The sequence below is a fragment of the Schistocerca cancellata genome, chromosome 2 (assembly GCF_023864275.1).
Source record: "Schistocerca cancellata isolate TAMUIC-IGC-003103 chromosome 2, iqSchCanc2.1, whole genome shotgun sequence".
Classification (NCBI taxonomy): Eukaryota; Metazoa; Arthropoda; class Insecta; order Orthoptera; family Acrididae; genus Schistocerca; species Schistocerca cancellata.
The window spans coordinates 458,035,074-458,057,425 of record NC_064627.1 but is presented as its reverse complement, the minus strand read 5'-3'; positions in this window follow the sequence as shown (position 1 = coordinate 458,057,425).

Genomic DNA, 22,352 nt, shown 5'->3' with positions numbered 1-22,352 from the left:
CATGCCAGGTCGTGTTGCGGCACTTCTGCGCGCTCGCGGGGGCTCTACACGACATTAGGCACGTGTACCAGTATCTTTGGCTCTTCAGTGTACATCCCTGGACAGTATTCGCCATTTGGACGATTGACTGAATGCCAGAACCAGCGTCCACATTGCCATCCATGAAGGCTAAACCCCGTACTAATACAGGTGTTTCAGCTTGTAGAGCCATTTGTGCTGTTATCTGTAAATGTAATCATTTCATGCACTGTTGCAACAATAAATTTGAGCGAACTGGAAACATCTAAAAGGAATATTTTGCAGCAGTGTAGAAAAAATAAAGAAAAAGAAAAGATGCACCACAAGGGAACTATCCGAATGAGACGTAAATCGATAGATGTGAAGTACAAGTACAAACTACTAAATGAGTAAAGTTTCAGAAAAAATTGATGATTTATTCCAGAGAAAGAGCTTCACAAACTGAGCAAGTGAATGTCGCGTTGGTCCACCCCTGGCTCTTACGCAAGCGGTTATTCTTCTTGGCATTGTTTGACAGAGTTGTCGGATGTACTCCTGAGGGGTAATGTGCCAAATTCTATCCAACCTGCGCGTTACATCGTCAGAATCACAAACGTTCTCAATTGGAATGAGATTCGGCGTCCTTGCTGGCCACGGTAGAGATTGTCAAGCACGAAGACAACAGTAGAAAATGTCGCAGTGTGCGGCGGGCATTGTATTGCTGAAATGTAAGCCCAGGATGGCTTGCCATGAAGGGCAATAAAACGGGACGTAGAATGTTTTCGACGTTCCGCTGCGCTGTGAAGGTGCAGCGGATAACCCTGCTATGAAAAAAAATGATGTCTCAGACCATTATTCCTATTTGTTGGGCCGTATGGCGGGCGACTGGATGGTTTCCCACTGCTGTCCGGCGCATCTCCAGACTCGTCTGCGCTGAGCATCGGGACTCGTTTAGAAGCGAGACTCGTTACTGAAGACAGTCAGTGAAACTCCTTTTGTTGAATATACTCAGTAACTTGTACATTATTAAAGGCTCTCTATGGAACTCTATCTTTTTACCTATTTGATCCTCTGCTATCTTCATTATTTCATCTCTCACGTCTCTTGTGTTCCTTATGCCTCTTTCAGTCAATCATTGACTCATGCTCTCTTTGAAACTCCCAACAGCTTCTGCTTCTTTCATCTTATCCAAGTCTTGTGATTCTTCCGTTTCTCCCGGCGTATTTGTTGCTCGAACAGTCCACGGGTATACTGCCGGTTCCAACGAACTGAGCTGCTGGGGGCGGGCAGCCTGACGATGCGATGAGCGCACCTGACGATGGCGACATGTCTGATCGCCGAAATATTGTGCCCGTTGGACACTATGGACCGGCAGTATACTCGTGGACTGTTCGAGCAACAAATACACCGGGAGAAACTGAAGAATCACATCATATACCTTTACGGGGAGGAGATGTATCGCAGCATGAAGAAACTCGACAAGCTGCGCCACCGAAGATGCCGTTTGCTGAGTGCTCTGGTATTCCTGAAGAGATGTCGTACCGAGCAGATTGTGCCGAACTTTGCTAAGATCACGCATCAAATCGATTCTGCAGCAGCCAAGATAATTAAGAGACGGGCCAGCCTTGATTGGTACATGAGAGGGTGCACTTTACTCGCAGCAGCCTTGAATAAAACTCCCAGGAACTATTTAAGCCGGCCGGAGTGGCCGAGCGGTTAAAGGCGCTACAGTCTGGAACCGCACGACCGCTTCGGTCGCAGGTTCGAATCCTGCCTCGGGCATGGATGTATGTGATGTCCTTAGGTTAGTTAGGTTTCAGTAGTTCTAAGTTCTAGAGGACTTATGACCACAGCAGTTGAGTCCCATAGTGCTCAGAGCCATTTGAACCAATTTGAACTATTTAAACTTCATCTTAAACTGGACAATGAGTTTAATTCGTAGACCTGGGACTGGGGGGATGGTGTTACCTGGACGACAGCCGATTCTGCACATAAAAACGCCACTGGACGTCAGATTTCAAAATTCTCACGTCTCTCGGATAAACCATCGCTGGAGGCACCATGCAAGACGATCATCAATCTCACTGACATGGAGCTGACTCATGAGGCGGTTTCGGTTCTGGAGAAGGGACTCAACTTTGCTCCCACTCCTAGGTTCACGCCGGTCGTGGACATCGTCAGTTCAGTGGAACAGGTTGCAGCGCGATTACCACCTGAAGCAGCAGAAGAAGTGCGTTGGGAAACCTGCCGGGCTCTGACCAGAACTAAACGTACGAAGACTAACATTACCAGTAGAGAGAGGGCGGCCATTCGGGACATAAGATTGTTATCTTACCTGCTGACAAAGGCAATACCACTGTTGTTCTTTCCCATAAGGACTACATTGAGAAGATGCTGCGCCTGTTAGATGACGACTCCTATAGGAAGATCAACGCTGACCCGACGAAGAAGTTGGAGAACAAGACCAGGGCTCTACTCAAGAACGCGGATCTACCAGAGGGGTACGCCAAGAAATTGTCACCTCAAGGACCTGTACCACCAAGACTTTGTGGACTCCCTAAGGTCCACAAAGAGGGAGTACCTATGCGCCCGATTGTCAGCAACATTAGGGCACCTACTTACTTGCTGGAAAAATATCTGGCTGAATTATTTAGCCCCTATGTGGGTAAATGCCCTCACCATATCCGTAATTCCGTGGATTTCGTGAAACGTCTCGACAACTTCAGACTGAAAGACACTGATATCCTAGTGAGTTTCGACGTGGTTTCACTATTCACCAGGGTACCTCTACGAGAGTCAGTCGAGCTTATTGGGCAGAAATTTGACGAGAAGACCACCGAACTCTTTAGGCATGTCTTGATCTCAACGTATTTTCTGGTTAACGGGGAATACTATGAGCAAACGGAGGGAGTCGCAATGGGCAGCCCACTCTCGCCGGTGGTCGCGAATTTGAACATGGAGTACTTCGAGGAGGAGGCCTTGGTGTCATCCAATTGGAAACCTACTTGTTTCTTCCGTTATGTCGACCACACGTTCGTCATCTGGCACCATGGGAGGGACAAGCTCCTGGATTTCCTTACACACCTAAACTCCATACATCCAAACATCAAATTCACTATGGAGACCGAAGCGAAAGTAAGATTACCATTCCTGGACGTCATGGTCAAGAGAATAGCTGATGGTACCCTGAGCCACGGTGCGTACAGGAAGAAAACGCACACTGACCTGTACCTGCATGCAGACAGCTGCCACCACCCTTCTCAGAGGAATGGAGTACTGAAAACACTAGTACACAGGGGCGCACCATCTCAGACGCAGAGAATCTGCCCCAGGAATTGGAACACCTCAAAACCGTGTTCCGAAAAAGTGGGTACTCGGAATGGCAGATTAGACGCGCTCTCCGTCCCACCACCACAGCACAACCTGTGGAGACGGATGAAGTCACGGAAGAAGAGGTAGCCACTGCCTTTTTTCCGTACAATGGCGCACTATCGGGGAAAATCGGCCGTATATTAAAGAAACACCGAGCTAAAACCGTCTTTTGCCCGCCCAATAAAACACGGACATTACTGGGAAGTGTGAAAGATGACCTCGGTTTGAGGAAGGCCGGCATATACCAAATTCCCTGTGAGTATAGGAAGACTTATATCGGACAGACAGTACGCACCATCGAAGATCGTTGCCGAGAACATCAAAGGCACGCTCAACTGAAATATCCAAATAAGTCGGCGGTAGCAGAGCACTGTTTGTCCGAGAAACACGAGGTGGATTATGAGCGTACCAAGATCCTAGCTCAGACCTCTGAATATTGGGACAGCGTTATAAGGGAAGCTATCGAAATTCGCACCAGAGAAGATCTTATCAACCTAGATTGAGGCTACAATCTCAGCAAGGCTCGGGACCCGGCACTGAATATAATTAAGAAGACTCTCAGCAAGAAGTACGAACTGGCGACCAGGGCGGACGTAGCAAGCACATCGACGCTACGACAGATTCCGATGCCCGCGTCTTCGCGGCCGCCGGCGCGCGGGCGCGGACGGCGAAGAGAGCGGCCCGCGGGGGGAGGGGATTTAAATCGGCCGCCCGCCCTCAGGAGCTCAGTTCGTCAGTGCTCCTGACGATGTCGACATGTCTGATCGCCGAAATATTGTGCCCGTTGGACACTATGAACCGGTAGTATACCCGTGGACTGTTCGAACTATCCAAGTCTTATTTCCTTAACTTCCTATTTCTCTACATATCTCTTCTGTTTTCATTTGCAGTTCACAACCAATAATTTTTGGTCAGAGTGCACATCTGCTCCTGGAAATGTTTTGCAATAAAAGTATGCTTTCAAAATCTCTGCCTTATCATTATGTAATCTATTTGAAACATTGTTGTGTCTCCAGTCTCTTCCACACATACAACCTCCTTTCATAATTTTGAAACCAAGTACTAACGATGATTAAATTACGTTCCATGAAAAATTCTATCAGACGGCTTCCCTGTTGATTTATTTTACCCAAACCATTTTCTCTTACTATGTTTCCTTCGCTTCCTCTCAGTAACATCAAATTCCAGTTCACCATCACACATCAGTTTTCGTTTCCCTTAATTATCTGAGTGATGTCTTTTATCTCATCATACATTCTTTCAATCTCTTACTCATCTGCGGAGCTAGACGGTATGTTGATTTGTACTATTGTGGTAGCTGTTGGATTTGTGTCTTTCTTGGCTAGTATAATGCCTTCATGCTATTCATAGTAGCCTACCTCCATTTCTGTCTTCTTATTCAATATTAGACCTACTCCTGTACTGACTCTATTTGATTTTGTATTTATATCCCTGTACTGACCTGTCCAGAAGGCCTGTTCTGCCTGCCACAGTACTTCACTATTTTCCACTATACCTGACTTAATTAATGCATATCCCTTTTTAAATTCTCTAACCTGTCAACTAGGTGAGGGGATCAAACATTCCACGTTCAGACTCGTAGAATGCTAGTTCTGTTTTTCGTGATCAGGACAACCCATTTAGCAGCCTCGCACACAGATCCAAATGGGAGAGGAGTATGGGAGTATTTTACCTCCAGAATATTTCACCCAAGAGGATCCCATGATCATCTAACCAAACGGTAGAGCTGCTTGCCATCAGGAAAAATAAGGACTGCAGTTTTCCCTTGCTTTCAGCCGTTGCCACCTAGGAAGGCCATACTGGATAATGCTGCAAGGCCAGATCAGCTAATTATCTACACTGTTGCCCCGCAACTACCGAAAAGGCTGCAGGCCCTCTTCAGGTACCAGTGGCTAGCCTGAGCTCTCTATAGATACCTCTCAGATGTGGTTTCATCTCTGGTACATCTAAGTGTACCGCCGAGGCACAGAAACCACCCCACTTCGGCAAAGTGTAACATTAATGTCCCTGCGTGCACATCGCAAAAGACCACGGAGATAAAATTAGAGATTCTTGTTCACACTGAAGTTAACCAACAATATTACTTCCTGTGCACCATCCGCAACTGGAACAAGAAAGAGGGGACGAGACAGTGGTATACAAAGTGCCCTCCACCAAGTACCATAAGGTCTGCAGAATGCAGATGTAAATGAATACGAATGTTCTTTCCTTCGACACGTCTACGATTGCACCACTGTACTTGCTAAGTGGGATTCTGTATGACACCGCCCCTCTGTATATTTATTTGGCTTATCGCCAACTCCACATCTGTCTAATAACTCTTCCTTCCCCTCCACGAAATCCTTCAGCGACGCCCACGCTACGCGGGATAGCGAGGTCGCCTGCTTGTAGCGAGAGAGGACAGGTGTCTCAGTCGCAGCTTAATGGGGAATTCCATAAACAACACGACGGAAGGCCATAAAACAGACATCACAGCAGCTCACTGCCTCAGATTCTAATGGGAAGTTCCACTTGATGAAACTCCTCACATACGCTTTTGGAATCCGTGGAATATCACCGCATTATGTATCATTTGCTGGTGGCTAATCATTCCTTCTTTTATACAAGAGCTGAAAAGAGGAAAACAGGTAGTTAAAATTCTATGTGTGAGAAGTAATGATAGGAGGAAACCCAGCAGACACAATTGAAAGTTTCTAGCACAAAATGGGCTGTATTTTAACCTCCAAGCTGTGAATATTATTGTGATTAGAGAACCCCGAAAATTAATGTTTCCTTCCTTAGACAACTGAAGAGACATGGGGTATACTGTACGTCGCTATTTCGTTAATCGTAGGTTGATCGGTTGGCACGAGTTTGGCAGACGGCTGTGATTTTAGGATTCTTCACGTTTTCTGCCTTCACCTTTGCTTATTTATAAGTCTTGTACAGGGTGAACATTAATAAAACCGACAAACTGACTGGAAATGGAAGGAAAAAGGTCCGATAATCATGTGTCCGTAAATGCAATGTGTACGTGCAACAGCTGGCCGGAGTGGCCGAGCGGTTCTAGGCGCTACAGTCTGGAACCACGCGACCGCTGCGGTCATAGGTTCGAATCCTGCCTCGGGCATGGGTGTTTGTGATGTCCTTAGATTAGTTAGGTTTAAGAAGTTCTAAGTTCTAGGGGACTGATGACCACAGCAGTTAAGTCCCATATTGCTCAGAGCCATTTGAACCATTTTGTACGTGCAACAATAAATCGTCCCGGAACACAGTACAGAGCTGTATCACATCCACGTCACAACATATGTTCAAAGTGACCTCCATGGGATTGCGGCACTGATAGAGATAGTAGCGGTTGTCACGCAGGATACACATAATCGTACTTTGGTTTACACCATTTGGCGGGTCACTTGTCTAGAGCTTGTAACAGGGTTCGTTTCAATATCCTATAGAACCTAACGCTCCAAATCTGGTGTACACAAAGTTCGCCACCTCCCTACACGCTCGTCTGTCTGAAAGGACCCTGATCGCACAAACGCCCAAAAAGGGCTTGAAATGTTGTGTATGTGGTTGGTTCGTTTTGGTATAGCCTTGTTGCCTCTCGACCGTTTCAATCTGCTTGGCCGTACACAAACACCATCTCGGTTTGCTCACGGACCATTCTGCTGCGTACAGTACACTGTGTTAATCACACAGCCGGCAACACAAGGAACGCACGGCACGTGGTCAGAGAAACTGTCATTCGTCAGCACCATCTATCGTGGTAACGATGCATTTCCGGACGCATGTTCTTAGGACGTTTTTTCCACCATTTCCAGTCAGTAATCCGTCCCTGTAGATTGTCGATTTTATTAATGTTCATCTTATATACCGTATCATTCATATATTGATCTAAATATCTCTTTCTTCGTCTTCTTCTGGACCTCTATCCTTTGAAACATTCATTTACTTACAAGTTTCCCATGTCTCATCAGATGGCCAACACTCTGCATTCTTCTGTCTGCAGCAAATATCTATAAAATTGTCACCCGGTCTTCTAAGGACGTCATCCTTTCTTCTCTTACCAGCTCATTTAATTTTCAGGATGCACCAGTTCTTTTCCCCAGAGTCCAGGTTTCACCACCATAGAACTACGCACTCAAAGCATATAGTTTCAAAAACTTATCCCTACATTTTTGTCTCTTACCTTTACAATTAATATTGTAAGATGGCAAGAACTATGCCCCTTACATGAAGTCATTAAAGATCACCGAACTCACGTTCAGCGAACAGTAGGGCTGAACAAAAATGACTGACGAGGCACAATGCATCTTGTAGAGGGTATAGTATGGACGTATTGGAATAATTAATGTTGGGTGATGGTTTTAAAGTAATTCACATGACATGAAAACTTTGTGGAAACACGTCAATTTACTAGAGGCTATTCAGAGTTGACCACGGCGCTCGGCTGGGGAGCGGCGAAAGGAAGCGACAATAGGCCGCTCAGGGCGGCTCAAACTCTTGAGAAAGCAGTAACGGGGCACAGCCTCCAGCTGCCTTAAGATGAGTGACAGTGGGGGGGGGGGGGGGGGGGGGTTTACCGGGTGTACCGGGAAGCAGATGGAGGACTTGTACACCTGTTGATAAATGTCCGTCGTCCAGTTTTCAGTGAAACATACGAGTAATCCGCGCAAAGCTACGGTGGAGCAGTTAACAGAGGCCGAAATATGTGTGTTCGTGACTATAGCAACTTCACGCTGAATTCACGGTCCGCAGGATCTGAAGTAAATCAGGTGAAGAGCGACAGAATGAAATACGCCAGCCTCCGATGGGAACATAGGACCGAGGAATTTGAAGTACTCTCCTGGAAGTCAGAATTCCGGAAAAATTGGTGTTTTGTGCAGACGCTATCCTTGATGGGTGGCCTGGGAGGAGCTAAATAGCAGAAGTTGAGAGGAAGGGAAATTTTGTGGGAATTTGTTCACTTCCCAGAGCAGGCATTGGTCAGTGCTGGGAAGCGACGCATAATTAACGCGACTTGCGCTGCAATTGGCGTAAGTGATTTTGCTGGAGGGGAAACCGAGGCGAAGAGCGGACTGGAAGAAGTCTCCGTAGAGGTCTTCCGTTCCCAGCTTGCCTAGAGTGCGGACGTAGTGTTCTTTACTGAGCTTGCCTGAGAAAGAGTGAGCATCTCTGCAGTTTAGGACTTAGCAAATGGAACGATTGACCTTGGAGATAGGAAATTTTGGTTCAGCTATGTACTGAGCAAGATAGCTAGGAGTGAATAGACGAGCGCAGCCTTGCAGCACCACGAGGTCGGCCGACGTCCGCACAACGACACCGCTCCGCCACGCTCAATTCGGTGATATTGCTCCCGCTCTGGCCACTGATTAATTTGCTGGATCACGTCGGCAAAGTTTCCATGAGGGTTTCATGGGCAGTGTATTGTAGAATTCTTCTCGCACTTCGCATTACGCCTGGGTCAGTCGATAGGAATTACTCTTGATTTATCGCGGTTTACTCCACGCAAACGCAATTTATTACCACTGCCTGTTAGGAGAGTCATGTAATGTGATGATTGAAGGTCGTGAGTTAAAATAAATCTGTGCTAATCGACTGCATCTGTTTTCAATCAAGTAGTTGAAATCCCAAGTCACTTTCTTAATTAATTTTATGTTTAACATTGCATCTGGTGTTCAATAGCAGAATATAACATCAATGTGCACCCCTATTTAATTAAAAGGGATCAATTCTGAACCAATTAATGTCAACACTGCCACCACAGTTCAATCAGGAGTCACAGGGACTTATTACTTTCTTTGCGTTATGCGACATTGCGGCAGTTTTGCACTCTCTGTTGATCTGTTAGTCAATTACCTGACGTGAACACACACCAAAACCAGATAAGTGACGGGTGGGGTGTTACAATATCTATATGTTAAACTAATCCTTTACTTGAGCAATTCTGCTTCTTACTATTTCTTTGTCCCAGTCATCTAGACTTATGTTAATTCCTAGATAAGTAAACCAGTAAACTTGTGCTAGAAGCACATAAATTACAAATGCCCTGACTTTCGCCACATTTGTTATCTTGGAAACACCTGTGAGAATACAGGTTTTAGTTCTACTTTTCGTTAATGGTGTCCTGTTTCTCGCAGTTTCCTTTAGGTATTCGTAAGATACTCCTGCCTTCTGTTCTGTCAACATGACGTTAACCCTCTGTACCAAACATGAACTGCTGTAATAGCTTTCTTCAGCAACACAAATATTTTTTTCCCGATTTACGCCATCGAAAGCTTTTTATTTGCCTACTATATGAACATCTGTTATATTCGTTTTTCATAAGTGATGTTAAAGCTAATATTGCTTCTCTGGTGCAATGATGACAGTAGTTATTGTTACAGGTGGTTGTACGTCTTGCCTGAACTTTTGACAGTCTTCACGTTAGCAATACTTCTAAGACAGTTCAATTAACTGACTGGACCAGGTTCTGAGTCAACAGTGACTTCCAGCAAGTCATCTATAGTTTGGACAACACAGCCGCTGGAAACACAACATTGCACATTGTCGATGACCCAGAGAGGCGATGCCATAATACAGTTAAAGGACCATATTCTGCAGAAATGAATTGGTTGGTTTGGTTGATTCAGGGGTGGGGACCAAACAGCGAGGTCATCAGTCCCATAAGATTAGGGAAGGATTGGGGAGGATGTCGGCCGCGCCCTTTCAAAGGAGCCATCCCGGCATTCGCCTAAAGCGATTTAGGGAAGTCGCGGAAAACCTAAACCAGGATGGCCAAACGCGGGCTTGAACTGTCGTCCTCGCGAATTCGAGTCCAATGTGCTAACCACTGCGCCACCTCGCTCGGTGCATAAATGAAGATAGATTCCCCATAAAACCAACATAATTTAGGTATACCGTGATCGCTCTAAATCACTTTGCAAAACTACAAGACTGGGCGTCCCCAGAAGTAGGTTAGAAGTCAGAGGCAGTAAGAAGTAATCTTGGGGGCACACGGTTAGAGTAACGGGCTGGAATCACAGGGGCAAGGCACTGAGCTAGCGAGCCGGTGGGCTCTTCTGCTCTTAGATTTCATGAAAGGATTTCGGTAAGTAGGCAGGACAGTGACAGACAGTCACTGTCTCTTTAGAAGGACTTAGTTACGTTATAGAGGCACCTCTGCTAAGGAAGTTAATTCTGCAGCTGATATTCTGAATGTGTATATATGTCCATTGCTCCTTTTTCATCACAAATACGGGTCACTATTGGTCAATCATTCCAACGGTTAGGTGGTGAGTCGTGGATGTCTTGTAACGCACCACTGTAGGATGTTTCCGGCCAAACCACGGGCAGCTGGGCCATTGTTTGCCCTTCGGTTCCACTTTTGTCGCATCCGGGGACGCGGCCCCTCCCGCCGGAGGTTCGAGTCCTCCCTCAGGCATGGGTGTGTGTGTTGTTCTCAGCATAAGTTAGTAAGTAGTGCGCAAGTCTAGGGAGCGATTACCTCAGCAGTTTGGTCCCTTAGGAAATCACACACACATTTGCATCGGAGTCCTTCTGAAGCTCCCCATTGGGTCATGTGCTTGTTGCAGATACAATGGCTTGTGCAAATGCTGTACATGTTACACCTGTGTCTTCTGGCATCTTCAAAGATGGATCTGTCACTGAGTGGAAGTTGGCGAGATTGTGATCTGTCCAAAATGATGTCCAGTGATCATTGATGTTGATGTCATTGCGCTGTTTGGCGACTGCTACAGGTGGCTGTCTTGATTTCAGTCTCTACTGCTGCCGTTTAAGGAAACCTGCTTCGGCAAGAGTGGGAAGGGATGTTCGGCATTACACTTTTCCATCTTTGATTTGAGGGCTGCCAGTGATCTAGTTTGGGGAAGTGCGCTATTATTCAGTGATGGTTGTCACGGGAGCGTAGTTGTCCTAATAGTTCCAGTTATGGTTTGCATTGCCTGGTTTAGCTGTGTGTCGACATGGTTGTTATGACACCCGTTGATCCAGACAGGAGCACAATATCCTGTTGCTAAGTGTACGAGGGCTGCTGTGCTAATTCTTAAAATGTAGCAGTAGCAACTCACTACATCAGTATGTAGTGCTTCTAAATCAGGTTAGCTGTAATTTTGATTTTTGATGATCATTTTTTCAGGCGTTGTTTGGAGGTGAGTGTTCTATCGAGAGCGTCGCAAGGTACATAGGGTGTAGGTTTTGTTTCAGTGTAGCTCTATCATAGCTAAAGGCAAGAGTTCTTTGAGGTAATCTGTTGTTAAGATGAAACGAAGTGACTTCAGTTTTGTTTGGATTTGGCTGGAGCCCCCATTTTTTTTTAAATATTCACTAATTACGCAAAGATCCTCTGTCAGTACATCATCAATTTGGGCAAAGCTCGAGCATTGAGTGGCGATGGCAATACATTCGCATACATGAATTTCCGAGATGTTGTTGGGGATGTATCTGAGGTGTACATACTAAACATTACGGGAGCTGTCTGCCCGAGGTAGCTGAGTGGTCAGCATGACAGAATGTCAATCCTGAGGGCCTGGGTTCGATTCGCGGCTGGGTCGAAGATTTTCTCCCCTCAGGGATTGGGTGTTGTGCTGTCCTAATCATGATCATTTCATCCCCATCGACACGCAAGTCGCCGAAGTGGCGTCAAGTCGAAAGACTTGCACCCGGGAGGCCCCAGTCACACGACATTTACATTTATTCACATTACAGAAGCTAGTACAAATGCTCGTAGTAGGACCTTTTGTATGCTACGCAAAGTATTTGACTTCCCACTGAGATCTACTTGGAAAAGTTTGGCACTGAATATCTCATTGAGTAGATGAAGAAGCGATTTGCAAGGATAAGTTGGTACGCTTTGAGGAGTAGTCCTTCTTTCCAAACTGTATCATAGACTGACCTTAATAAACGCAGCGGATTTTTTACATCATTGTTGGAATCCTCTCTTTACGTAGTTTGTGAGGGAGAGAAACTGGTCGCATCAGCTTCTTCCCAACATAACATAAGCTTCGCCTAGTGGTACGCTATTGTTTACAAAGGACGCTAGACGAGCATAAGATATTCTTTCGAGGATCTTTAGACTAACACTTTAAAAATGCAGTTGGTCTGTAATCCTTCTTGCAAAGAGATTTTTTCCAGGCTTAGAGAAAGTAATAACTTTACTTCTGTTTAAAATGTTTTGCTGACTTGCCTTTTCGCAGAATATCATTGTATGGATTTAAAAGCCTTTTTGCATGTTTACCTTTAATGAATTCTGAATGAAAGATTGAGATTAATTGTATTTCCTGAGTAGATTATTCTCCTCGCCATCCACCGATCTTCTATATCCAGTGAGCGAGTTTCGTTTAACTATCAAGTGTGCCACTGACTTCAGTCAACTGACTCAACCCCATGCCCCACCAACCTACGTCGCTCAATGCCAAACGATACCCAGATTTGGGATGCGACAACTTGCCATCAACGGAAAAGTCACTAGCCGTTATGCCGGCAGAGTAAGCCCTGGCTACAATCCATTTTGAAAGATTAGTGAAGCATCTCCAGGCTACAAAAGCCTTCTTCTACTTGGATATCGGAAACTGGCTCTGGCGTCCACTTCAGCCAAGAGGACGAGCTGCCGGGCATGGCCAGGAGCGACGTGTTGCACTCTGAGCTTTTCTGTGGAGCTGCGCCTACTTCGCGATCCGGGCAGGCAGCGAGTGCTGTGCCCAGGAGTCCTTGCGGCGGCCGGCAGCCGCCCCACACGCAGCGGCGCAAGGCCGCTCCACCACCGCTACACACACGTCTGTCTGTCTCCCCGTATGCAGACGCAGCAGCCGGGCGAGTGGGTGCGCCGGCCATTGTTCGCTGCCCACAGAGCAGCGCGTGCCGTCAGCCACTCCCTGCCGTGCTGTCGTCAGCTGCCACCGGCAGCTCAGGGACACGTACATTCCTTTCCTAATGACCTTTCGCTCCTGCCTTAAATGAAAGTGTTGCTACTCGGATACAGCTACTCCTGCTAAAAAGGTTATTGACATGTGCAGTTTTTTTATATATGAAGTCTTCGCTTGAAGATGATGGAGACGCATTCCATCGAACGGTTGCTACGCGACGACGACGCTACTCGGCTGACAACCCGTGAAGACTACATACACTACTGGCCATTAAAATTGCTACACCACGAAGACGACGTGATACAGACGCGAAATATAACCGACAGGTAGAAGATGCTGCGATATGCAAATGATTAGCTTTTCAGAGCATTCACACAAGATTGGCGCCGGTGGTGACACAACGTGCTGACATGAGGAAAGTTTCCAACCGATCTCCCCTACACACAAACAGCAGCTGACCGGCGTTGCCTGGTGAAACGTTGTTGTGATGCCTCGTGGAAGGAGGAGAAATGCGTACCATCACGTTTCCGACTTTGATAAAGGTCGTATTGTACCCTATCGCGATTGCGGTTAATGGTATCGCGACATTGCTGCTCGCGTTGGTCGAGATCCAATGGCTGTTAGCAGAATATGGAATCGGTGGGTTCAGGTGGGTAATACGGAACGCCGTGCTGGATCCCAACGGCCTCGTATCACTAGCAGTCGAGATGAGAGGCATCTTATCCGCATGGCTGTAACGGATCGTGCAGCGACATCTCGATCTCTGAGTCAACAGATGGGGACGTTTGCAAGACAACAACCATCTGCACGAACAGTTCGACGACGTTTGCAGCAGCATGGACTATCAGCTCGGGGACCACGGCTGCGGTTAGCATTGACGCTGCATCACAGACAGGAGCGCCTGCGATGGTGTACTCAACGACGAACCTGGGAGCACGAATGGCAAAACGTCAATTTTTCGGATGAAAGCAGGTTCTGTTTACAGCATCATGATGGCCGCATCCGTGTTTGGCGACATCGCGGTGATCGCACATTGGAAGCGTGTATTCGTCACCGCCATACTCGCGTATCAAACGGCGTGATGGTATGGGGTCCCATTGGTTACACGTCTCGATCACCTCTTGTTCGATTGACGGCTCTTCGAACAGTGGACGTTACATTTCAGATGTGTTACGACCAGTGGCTCTACCCTGCATTCGATCCCTGCGAAACCCTACATTCCAGTAGGATAATGCACGACCGCATGTTGCAGGTCCTGTACAGGCCTTTCTGGATACAGAAAATATTCGACCGATGCCATGGCCAGCATATTCTCCAGATCTCTCACCAACTGAAAACGTCTTATCAATGGTAGCCGAGCAACTGGCTCGTGACAATACGCCAGTCACTACTCTTGATGGACTGTGGTATAATGTTGAAGCTGCATAGGCAGCTGTACTTGTACACGCCATCCAAGCTCTGTTTGACTCAATGGCCAGGCGTATCAAGGCTGTTATTACGGTTGTTCTGGGTACTGATTTCTCAGGATCTATGCACCCAAATTGCGTTAAAATGTAATCACATGTCAGTTCTAGTATATTTGTCCAATGAATACCCGTTTATCATCTGCATTTCTTCTTGGTTTAGCAATTTCAATGGCCAGTAGCGTATATGAAATTCGCCGAGAAATTCTACATCTCAAAAAGTCGGCGAAGAACATGAAACGAAATTTCAGAAACACGAAGAAAGAAATACATTCTAGAATATACACATTAAAGAAAGACGCACCACGAACGATTTATCCAAATATGGCGAAAATTAGATATCTACAGATAAACAAATGATTACAGTTTCCGAAAGAATTGGATGATTTATTCGAGAGAGAGTGTTTAACAAATTCGGCAAGTCAATAACAGTTTCGTCCACCTCTGGCCCTTATACAAGCAGTTATTCGACTTGACATCGATTGACAGAGTTGTTGAATGTCCTCTACACTTATACTCCGCAAGCCTCCCAACGGTGTTGGCGGAGGGCACTTTACGTGCCACTGTCATTACCTCCCTTTCCTGTTCCAGTCGCGTATGGTTCGCGGGAAGAACGACTGCCGGAAAGCCTCCGTGCGCGCTCGAATCTCTCTAATTTTACATTCGTGATCTCCTCGGGAGGTATAAGCAGGGGGAAGCAATATATTCGATACCTCATCCAGAAACGCACCCTCTCTAAACCTGGACAGCAAGCTACACCGCGATGCAGAGCGCCTCTCTTGCAGAGTCTGCCACTTGAGTTTGCTAAACATCTCCGTAACAGTATCACGCTTACCAAATAACCCTGTGACGAAAGGCGCCGCTCTTCTTGGGATATTCTCTATCTCCTCTGTCAACCCGACTTGGTACGGGTCCCACACCGATGAGCAATACCCGAGTATAATCCTGAGGGATATCGTGCCAAATTCTGTCCAGCTGCCGCGTTAGATCGTCAAAATCCAGACATGGTTGGAGAGCCCTGCTCAGAGTGCTCCAAACATTCTCAGTTGGGGAGAGATCCGGCGACCTTGCTGGCCAATGTGGGGTTTGGCAAGCACGAGAAAAATCAGTAGAAAGTTTCGCCGTGTGCGGGAGGGCATTATCTTCCTGAAATGTAAGCCCAGGATGGCTTGCCATGAAGAGCAACAAAACGGGACCTGGAATATCGTGGATGCACCGCTGTGCTTTAAGGGTGCCGCGGATGAAAACCAAAGGGGTCCTGCTATGAAAAGGAACAACACCCCAAACCATCCTGGTTGTCGGGCCATACGGCGGGCAACAGTCAGGTTGGTGGAATCTCACTGACTGGAGCAGAACTATCTTCAGTGATGTGTCTGGAGACACCCCAGAGAGCGGTGGCATATCAGCAAGACTGTCGGCCGCCATACGGAATGAGAGCCAGGAGTGATGGTGAAGGATGTTATTTCTTTTTGTAGCACGACCGCTTTGGTTGTCATCCACAGCACCCTTACAGCACTGCGTTACGTCGATAATATTCAAGTCCATGTTTTGTTGTCATTCATGGCAAGCCATCTGGGGCTTGTAAATAGGCTGTTTAGGTTTTTATGTTGGTAACGCCACGTAGCGCTCTCTATGAAAATCACTGACTGCTGTGTCCAGTCTGTCGCTGGTTTGCGTTGTTGGAATATTTGTTATTGTAGTGTTGGACAGTTGGATGTGAACAGCGCGTAGCGTTGCGCAGTTGTAGGTGAGCCGCCAATAGTAGTAGATGTGGGGAGAGAGATGGCAGAGTTTTGAAAGCGGACGATCTGGACGTGTGTCCGTCAGAAAAAGGAAATTTGTAAGATTGGATGTCATGAGCCGATATATATATATATATATATCAAAAGAAGAAGTGAAACGTGGGTAAGGAGGGCTGTGACAGCCTTCCCATCGTATTACACGTGCACGGTGGCGTTGGGCAGAATTGTGGTGAAATTTAGTGCCAACGTGACATCATTAAGTCACTTTACACGTCACGAGAACATCTGAGCTCTGGCCTTCTCTCCGCATGTGTCGACACCTTGGTTTTGAAGCTTTGTCGAGCCTGAGGGTGAGGTCACAGGTCGCCACGTTCTTGCACCATTACAGAGGAAGGTTGTAGGCACCTTTAAGCCAAATTTCAAACATGCGTTGAAATGAAACTTCCTGGCAGATTAAAACTGTGTGCCGGACCGAGACTCGAACTCGGGACCTTTGCCTTTCATGGGCAAGTACTCTACCATCTGAGGTACCCAAGCACGACTCGCGTCCCGTCCTCACAGCTTTACTTCTGCCAGTACCTCGTCTCCTACCTTCCAAAATTTACAGAAGCTCTCCTGCGAACCTTGCAGAACTAACACTCCTCAAAGAAAGGATATTGCGCAGACATGGCTTAGCCACAGCCTGGGAGATGTTTCCAGAGTGAGATGTTTAATCTGCAGCGGAGTGTGCTCTAACATGAAACATCCTGGTAGATTAAAACTGTGTGCCGTACAGAGACTCGAACTCGGGACCTTTGCCTTTCGCCGGCAAGTGCTCTATCATCTGAGCTACCCAGGCACGACTCACGCCCCGTCCTCACAGCTTTACTTCCGCCAGTACCTCGTCTCCTACCTTCCAAACTTTACAGAAGCTGTCCTGCGAGTCTCCGTCCGGCACACAGTTTTAATCTGCCAGGAAGTTTCATATCAGCGCACCCTCAGCTGCAGAGTGAAAATCTCAATCTATGCTTTGAAATGGGGCACAATTATAGCGTTTCGAAAAAGTGAACCCTTAGATCAGTTACACACTGTACATTGTTTTCCACACGAAGGCTATTGTTATACACCGACGGAAAAATATCACAAGTCCAAAAAATAATTCATGTAGGGTAATGAAATTTCGTGAATACATTTGTCTAGGTAACATATTTAAGTGATGTATGTCGCAAAATCAATGGTTAATGTAAGCTCGAGATAAGCCATTGTAAATGTGAATTGCTGGTATATTAATAACCGATGTAACCGCCAGAATGCGACCATGCAAACGTGCATGCATTGTGTTGTACAGGTGTCGGTTGTCAATTTGTGGGATAGAGTTCCATGCCTTTTGGGCATGATCGATCAATACAGGGATGGTTAATACTGTTTGTCGATGACGCTGGCGTTGTCGTCCGATGATATCCCATATGTGCTCGATTGGAGACAGATCTGGGGCTCGAGCAGGCCAAGGCAACATGTCGACACACTGTAGAGCATGTTAGGTTACGGCAGCGGTATGTTGGCGAACGTTATCCAGTTGCAAAACACCCCCTGGACTGCTGTTCATGAATGGCAGCACGACAGGTGCGAATCACCAGACTGACGAACAAATTTGCAATCAGAGTGCGTGGGGTAGCCACGAGAGTACTCCCGCTGCCATACGAAATCGCACCCCAGAGCATCACTAGGCGTAGGTCCAGTGTGTCTGGCATGCAGATAGGTTGGTTGCAGGCCATCAACTGGCCTCCTTCTAACCAACCCACGACCTTCACTGGCACTGAGGCAAAACCAGATTTCGTCAGAAAACACAACAGACTTCCCCTATACCCTCCAATGAGCTCTCGCTTGACATCACTGAAGTCGCAAACGGAGGTGGTTTGGGTTCAGTGGAATGGACACTGCAGGGCGCCTGGTTCTGAGCTGTCCTTGAAGTAAGCGATTTGTGTCAGTTCGCTGTGTCACTTTGGTGCCAATTGCTGCTCAAATTGTTGCTGTAGATCCAGTACGTTGGACCAGAACTAGAAGCCGAATACGATGGTCTTCCCACTCAGTAGTGCCACAAGGCAATCCGTGTTCTTGCAGCCGGCCGAGGTGCCCAAGCGGCTATAGGCGCTACAATCTGGAACCGCGCGACCGTTACGGTCGCAGGTTCGAATCCTGCCTCGGGCATGGATGTGTGTGATGTATTTAGGTTAGTTAGGTTTAAGTAGTTCTAAGTTCTAGGGGACTGATGACCTCAGAACTTAAGTCCCATATGCTCAGAGCCATTTGAACCATTTTTCATCTTGCATCTGAATAGACATCGTCTTTCAGATGTAGAAACACACCTACCAACTTTCGTTTATGTCGTGCAATTCCTTCTTTGTGCTGCGATTTTTCCCGTCAGTGACGAACAGTAACGGTAACATGACTGAGCTTTCATTTGTGTTTAACTCCCGTGTTTTGCCTTATATTTACGCAAATATTCTTCTTTCTTAAAAGTAGTTATCAATTATTTCACTGTAGTAGTCTAGTACCGGGGTATATTCGATTAGTTTCGTGATTCCCATCCGTCTCCCCTCCGCTTATACAGGGTGATCCCGTGATGAAGTTACAGATTTTCAGGAATGCTGGAAAAGATAAAGGTATCAATTTTAAGCAAGGGACCCTCTTCCGCGCACGACCAAGTCGAAAGTTATAAGCGAAAATCCTTCTGATACCTCTTGAAACGTCCCCTTTGAAAAATTATATATGACTGTGCTTAAACTGACACACAGTATTTTTAGCGCAACGCAATCTGACTTTCAAAAATCCCTACAAAAGAATGGCCCTGACTAACATTAACCTATACGTTTCACAAATCACTTACCTCACCAAAAATCTTCGTTACTCGAACTACTGCAATACAGCGAGCGCCACTACTGCCAGCTAAATAAAAGATTCAAACTACGGAAGGCACTAACTACTGATAGGCATAGTTAGCAAATGAAAGACTTTAATAGAGAACAAACAATGTATTTACCTCAATAGTGTTTAAAAGTCATAATGTATATAGCAGTTCATGATATCCAGTATTGCAAATTTCAAAACTCCGCCATCTCTCTCCTCACATCCACCACTGCTGGCGGCTCACCTCCAACTGCGCAACGCTACGCACTGTTAACATCCAGCTGCCGAACACTACAATGGCAGACAACAATGCAAACTAGCCACAGACTGCACACAGCACAGCCAGTAATTTTCATACAGAGCGCTACGTGGCGTTACCAATATAAAAACCTGAACAGCCTACAGCCCCCATGCTCCCCACAAAAAATTTTACAAATTGTTTTGGGCACTGGCCAATACAGATTTGAAAAAATTTTTCATAATTGCAGTAAGAAAGATATCAAATGCACACACTTATTAATACAATGTTGGTCAAAAGATAAAATTTTCTCACAGTCCATAAAGACAGTCCTGATCACTCATCACAGTAAAATTGCAGTGTTTTCTCAAAGTCTGAACAATAAAAGAAGATGCACACGGAAGTAGTGGATTTCCATGCAGTCTTAAAGAAGTAGTGTTGTCCTTCCAACAGAAAGACAGTGCCGACTCTCGACATGCAGACAGGTAATGGGCCACAACAGAGTAAACCCACAGCAGAGTCATTCGAAGTTTTGAAGAATATTGGTAGCTAGGTCATCACAGAGCAGACCACTGTAGTCCCAGTAGAGATTACGGTATTGGTGGGCCACCAGAGATGCAGACCCACTGCAGTCCTTGTAGAAATAATGATATTGGTGGGTCATCAAAGGTGCAGACCCACTGTAGACGTTGTAGAGACGGCCGACAGCCATCTGTTGCGACTGTGCAGGTGCACAATCACCATCGAAGAGTCTTGTACTATATAGCAAGTCCATAAACGACCACTTGTGCACTCACAAAGTTGTTTTTTAATTGTCCTTAGAACCAGCAATGCTGTTAACCAGTCCCTTGCTGAATTATTAACATATGTGCAAACACTATGAGTCCCTACTTCGCACATATTGTCCATATACTATGGCCAACAGAAACGTGTGCAGTGAAATGGAACTTACAAGTTAATAATATGATGAACTGGTGTCAATTACAATTTTATAACATAAGAATACATTTACAAAGGTACAAAATACATCATTAAAGAACATAACAATACAGATAACATTTGTAGTAATACAGGCTTTACAACAGAATAGAAATAAACATATACATCAGTGTTACAGGAATTATGACATAAGTAAATACATAAAGATCAGAATAACTTTTGAAACATCTTCACATATGAGGAACAAAACAGAACGGATAAATAATGTCTAAACATCTTTACAAAGTAAATAACATAGTATTAGAAAAATTCTACAAGATAACTCTCATCGTCTAAACACATAAAGACAGGATAAACACAAATACACAAGGGTACACAAACACATAGTGCAATAATACAAGGAAAGGACAGGGTTTGTTTTACTGCAGTATTTTGCAAACAAAACTTTCTTTACTTCTCGGAGATCTCCCTTCGTTCTTCATTATTTCCAAAAGTCCTATCTATACCTGCTTTCTGTACTTTTCTCGTATAGCCTCTCAGTGCATTTCTTCAAATTCATCGCAACTCATTCTCTTATAGGCTACACCCACTTAAGCTAACTTAAATCTACTGAGCTCAGATGCTAAACTAAGGGACGAGGCAATACTTTAACGCAATTATCATGTGGTATACGTCGGTAAAGAATACTGGAATTTTTCTCAAGGTTAGCCTCTATGTTATTTTCCCCTGAGCCAGCGGGAGCACGTGGCTGCCTGCGGTGCGAGTCATTGTCTGTTTCTTTGTTGGCGTGCGTTGTTACTGGGATTAGGAGACCTAACTTCTACAAATTTGCCTTGCCGAGAGGGCCCAGCCTTGTTAGAATCCCGCCAGTTCTGATGGAATTCAGGTCTGTCGTTTTATCGGTAGTTTACATAGTTTCTTGTTTGTCGGTCATGTGGTCATGTGGTCATGTGGTCCCGGAATCGTAACTGCGTGCTGAACTGTTGCATCTGAAGTTATTCTGTCTCCCTTGATAATAATTGTTTTTGTTCCCATATTGTCTGTTTCTCTGATTGTCTCTGTGATAGTCACTACCGCGGAGAGGTGATCTTTCCCTGTAATTATTACTACTCTGCCAACGGTTGTCATACGGGTGGTGTCTGTTTTGGTCACGATTTGTGTTGTGAGAATGGCCTTGTTGTGTCCAGTTATTATTTCTGTCATCGTGGAATTGTGACGGATGTGGCCTGTAATTGTTGTGCTTCTGTTTTCGCGTTCCGCGATTGTCAGTGTCAATTTCCAGTTCTTGTAAGAGTCCCTGAAAAGCTTCAATGTCGTCTTTGCAACGTCCTGCCAAAATAATATGTTGTAAATATTCAGGTAATTTGATTAAGCAAATGCGGATGAGTTCTGAGGGGCTGTATGGGTTTGACAGGTACTGATTCTTGTGCAACATGTCTTCAAAATATTTGAAAAGACTGGAAAATTCAGATTGTTCAAAGTGTTTCATCATCATGATGCTATGTTTTACTCGGTCTTGTGTAGCTTGAGACCAATATGCTGAGAGGAACGCATGGTAAAATTCTCCTTCACTGCGACAATCGTGAATGACCGATCGCATTCTTTCAGCTGGTTCATTCTCTAAGTAGCCACACATAAATTCTATCCTGTGCTCCAATGACCAGTTGGGAGGAAAACAATGAGAGAATTGATGGAGCCACGCTTGTGGATGAATGTCATTGGCAGAATTCTTAAACGTTTTGAATTTACGTGTAGTAATGAACAGCTTATAGTCAAAATCATCGTATCGGCGAGTAGCATATCGGTCATTGTTACGTCGTGTCGGCGGTTCCATCTCAAAATTCGGTGCACC